This window comes from Arachis hypogaea, chromosome 7 (assembly GCF_003086295.3).
Source record: "Arachis hypogaea cultivar Tifrunner chromosome 7, arahy.Tifrunner.gnm2.J5K5, whole genome shotgun sequence".
NCBI lineage: Eukaryota > Viridiplantae > Streptophyta > Magnoliopsida > Fabales > Fabaceae > Arachis > Arachis hypogaea.
In genome coordinates this window covers 34,774,637-34,779,500 of record NC_092042.1, presented here as the reverse complement: position 1 = coordinate 34,779,500, position 4,864 = coordinate 34,774,637, and the positions used below count along the sequence as shown (strand labels likewise).

Sequence of the window (4,864 nt, the reverse complement as noted above, 5' to 3'; positions counted from 1 at the left end):
TCGCCTATACCACGAAGATTCCGGTTAAAGAACCCAAGAGATATTCACTGGAGCCTTGGTTGCTTGTAGAACAAGAGTGGTTGTCAGTCACCTTGTTCATGGGTGAGAATGATGATGAGTGTCACGGATCATCACATTCATCAAGTTGAAGAACAAGTGATATCTTAGAACAAGAACAAGCGGAATTGAATGGAAGAACAATAGTAATTGCATTAATACTCGAGGTACAGCAGAGCTCCACACCTTAATCTATGATGTGTAGAAACTCCACCGTTGAAAATACATAAGCATAAGGTCTAGGCATGGCCGAATGGCCAGCCTCCCAATGATCTAAGAACTAAAATGTCTGAAGATGAAAATACAATAGTAAAAGGTCCTACTTATAGAAAACTAGTAGCCTAAGGTGTACAAAGATGAGTAAATGACATAAAAATCTACTTCCGGGCCCACTTGATGTGTGCTTGGGCTGAGCAATGAAGCATTTTCGTGTAGAGACTCTTCTTGGAGTTAAACGCCAGCTTCTATGCCAGTCTGGGCGTTTAACTCCCATTTTGGTGCCAGTTCCGGCGTTTAACGCTGGAATTTCTGTAGGTGACTTTGAACGCCGGTTTGGGCCATCAAATCTTGGGCAAAGTATGGACTATCATATATTGCTGGAAAGCCCAGGATGTCTACTTTCCAACGCCGTTGAGAGCGCGCCAATTGGGCTTCTGTATCTCCAGAACATCCACTTTGAGTGCAGGGAGGTCAGAATCCAACAACATCTGCAGTCCTTTTTGGTCTCTGAATCAGATTTTTGCTCAGGTCCCTCAATTTCAGCCAGAAAATACCTGAAATCACAGAAAAACACACAAACTCATAGTAAAGTCCAGAAAAGTGAATTTTAACTAAAAACTAATAAAAATATACTAAAAACTAACTAGATCATACTAAAAACATACTAAAAACAATGCCAAAAAGTATACAAATTATCCGCTCATCACAACACCAAACTTAAATTGTTGCTTGTCCCCAAGCAACTGAAAATCAAATAAGATAAAAAGAAGAGAATATGCAATGAATTCCAAAAACATCTATGAAGATCAGTATTAATTAGATGAGCGGGGCTTTTAGCTTTTTTCCTCTGAATAGTTTTGGCATCTCACTCTATCCTTTGAAATTCAGAATGGTTGGCTTCTTTAGGAACTCAGAGTCCAGATAGTGTTAATGATTCTCCTAGTAAAGTATGATGATTCTTGAACAAAGCTACTTATTGAGTCTTGGATGTGGCCCAAAGCACTCTGTCTTCCAGTATTACCACCGGACACATACATGCCACAGACACATAATTGGGTGAACCTTTTCAGATTGTGACTCAGCTTTGCTAAAGTCCCCAATTAGAGGTGTCCAGGGTTCTTAAGCACACTCTTATTTGCCTTGGATCACAACTCTTTATTTCTTTCTATTTTTTTTTTCTTTTTTTTTCTCCTTCTCTTTTTTTTTTTTTGAATAGAAATGCTTTTTTTTCTTGCTTCAAGAATCATTTTGATGATTTTTCAGATCCTCAGTAACATGTCTCCTTTTTCATCATTCTTTCAAGAGCCAACATTCATGAACCACAAATTCAAGATACATATGCACTGTTTAAGCATACATTCAGAGAACAAAAATATTGCCACCACATCAAAATAATTAAACTGTTATAAAATTCAAAATTCATGCAATTCTTTCCTTTTCAATTAAGCACGTTTTTATTCAAGAAAGGTGATGGATTCATAGGATATTCATAACTTTAAGGCATAGACACTAAGACACTAATGATCACAAGACACAAACATGGATACACATAAGCATAAAATTCAAAAAACAGAAGAATAAAGAACAAGGAAATCAAAGAACGGGTCCACCTTAGTGATGGCGGCTCTTTCTTGCTCTTGAAGATCCTATGGAGTGCTTGAGCTCCTCAATGCCTCTTCCTTGTCTTTGTTGTTCCTCCCTCATGATTCTTTGATCTTCTCTAATTTCATGGAGGATGATGGAGTGTTCTTGATGCTCCACCCTTAGTTGTCCCATGTTGGAACTCAACTCTCCTAGGGAGGTGTTTAGTTGCTCCCAATAGTTTTGTGGAGGAAAGTGCATCCCTTGAGGTATCTCAGGGATCTCATGATGAGAGGGGTCTCTTGTTTGCTCCATCTTTTTTTTTCTTAGTGATGGGCTTGAGGTCATGCCTTCTCAGTTGAACTGGCTTTGGATGCCATAAATGGTTATGGAAAAACAAAAAGCAATGCTTTTACCACACCAAACTTAAAAGGTTTGCTCGTCCTCGAGCAAAAGAAGAAAGAAGAGAGTAGAAGAAGAAGAAAATGGAGGATATGGAGGAGGTTGTGTGGTTCGGTCAAAAGGGGGAAGAAGTAGTGTTTAGGGTGTGAGTGGTGAAGAGAAAGATGGGTTTTGATGGGTGAAGAGTGTTTGGGGAAGAGGTATTGAGGTGATTGGTAAATGGGTGAAGAAGAGAGAGAGAGTGGTGGGGTTGGTGGGGATCCTGTGGGGTCCACAGATCCTGTGGTGTCAAGGAAAAGTCATCCCTGCACCAAATGGCACTCAAAATCACGTTTTGAGCCATTTCTGGCGTTAAACGCCGGACTGGTGCCCATTTCTGGCGTTTAACGCCAGGTTCTTGCCCTTTCCTGGCGTTTAACGCCAGTCCAACAAGCGCTTCTTTAATGTCAGTAGCTTGACAGAGGGCTCTCATGGAGCCTCACAAATACTCAGAGCAATGTTGGAACCTTCCAACACCAAACTTAGAGTTTGAATGTGGGGGTTCAACACCAAACTTAAAGTTTGGTTGTGACCTCCCAACACCAAACTTAGAGTTTGACTGTGGGGGCTCTGTTTGTCTCTGATTTGAGAGAAGCTCTTCATGCTTCCTCTCCATGGTGACAAAAGGATATCCTTGAGCCTTAAACACAAAGGATTCTTCATTCACTTGAATGAACAGTTCACCTCTATCAACATCAAGCACAGCCTTTGCTGTGGCTAGGAAGGGTCTGCCAAGGATGATGGATTCATCCATGCACTTCCCAGTCTCTAGGACTATGAAATCAGTAGGGATGTAATGGTCTTCAATTTTCACCAAAACATTCTCTACAAGTCCATAAGCTTGTTTCTTTGAATTGTCTGCCATCTCTAGTGAGATTCTTGCAGCTTGTACCTCAAAGATCCCTAGCTTCTCCATTACAGAGAGAGGCATGAGGTTTACACTTGACCCTAAGTCACACAGAGCCTTCTTGAAGGTCATGGTGCCTATGGTACAAGGTATGGAAAACTTCCCAGGGTCTTGCCTCTTTTGAGGTAATTTCTGCCTAGACAAGTCATCCAGTTCTTTGGTGAGCAAAGGAGGTTCATCCTCCCAAGTCTCATTTCCAAATAACTTGTCATTTAGCTTCATGATTGCTCCAAGGTATTTAGCAACTTGCTCTTCAGTGACATACTCATTTTCTTCAGAGGAAGAATACTCATCAGAGCTCATGAAAGGCAGAAGTAAGTCTAATGGAATCTCTATGGTCTCATTTTGAGCCTCAGATTCCCATGGTTCCTCATTAGGGAACCCATTGAAGTTCAATGCACGCCCATTGAGGTCTTCCTCAGTGGCGTTCACTTGCTCTCCTTCCTCTCCAAATTCGGCCATGTTTATGGCTTTGCACTCTCCTTTTGGATTTTCTTCTGTATTGCTTGGGAGAGTACTTGGAGGGAGTTCAGTGATTTTCTTACTCAGCTGTCCCACTTGTGCCTCCAAATTTCTAATGGAGGACCTTGTTTCATTCATGAAACTTTGAGTGGTTTTAATTAGATCAGAGACCATGGTTGCTAAGTCAGAGGGGTTCTGCTTAGAGTTCTCTGTCCGTTGCTGAGAAGATGATGGAAAAGGCTTGCCATTGCTAAACCTGTTTCTTCCACCATTATTGTTGAAACCTTGTTGAGGTCTCTCTTGATTCTTCCATGAGAGATTTGGGTGATTTCTCCATGAAGAATTATAGGTGTTTCCATAGGGTTCTCCTAGGTAATTCACCTCTTCCATTGAAGGGTTCTCAGGATCATAAGCTTCTTCCTCAGGTGAAGCATCCTTAGTACTGCTTGGTGCATTTTGCATTCCAGACAGACTTTGAGAAATTAAATTGACTTGTTGAGTCAATATCTTGTTCTAAGCCAAAATGGCATTCAGAGCATCAATCTCAAGAACTCCTTTCTTCTGACTAGTCCCATTGTTCACAGGATTCCTTTCAGAAGTGTACATGAATTGGTTATTTGCAACCATTTCAAGTAGCTCTTGAGCCTCTGTAGGCGTCTTCTTCATATGAAGAGATCCTCCAGCAGAGCTATCCAAAGACATCTTGGACAGTTCAGAGAGACCATCATAGAAAATACCTATGATGCTCCATTCAGAAAGCATGTCAGAAGGACATTTTCTGATTAATTGTTTGTATCTTTCCCAAGCTTCATAGAGGGATTCTCCATCCTTCTGTCTGAAGGTTTGGACTTCCACTCTAAGCTTACTCCATCTTTGAGGTGGAAAGAACTTTGCCAAGAAGGCATTGACTAGCTTTTCCCAAGAGTCCAGGCTTTCTTTAGGTTGAGAGTCCAACCATATTCTAGCTCTGTCTCTTACAGCAAAAGGGAATAGCATCAGTCTATAGACCTCAGGGTCTACCCCATTAGTCTTGACTGTGTCACAGATTTGCAAGAATTCAGCTAAGAACTGATGAGGATCTTCCAATGGAAGTCCATGGAACTTGCAATTCTGTTGCATTAGAGAAACTAATTGAGGCTTAAGCTCAAAGTTGTTTGCTCCAATGGCAGGGATAGAGATGCTTCTCCCATAGAAATC

The 4,864-nt window shown here is 41.1% G+C and overlaps 1 non-coding gene across 1 annotated transcript; it reads left to right on the top strand.

Moving 5' to 3' along the window:
• The first annotated feature begins 4,423 nt into the window (after window positions 1-4,423).
• LOC112704387 (small nucleolar RNA R71) lies at window positions 4,424-4,531 on the top strand. Its single transcript, XR_003155013.1, has one exon. It is a non-coding gene; the product is annotated as a small nucleolar RNA R71 (small nucleolar RNA).
• Window positions 4,532-4,864: the final 333 nt, after the last annotated feature.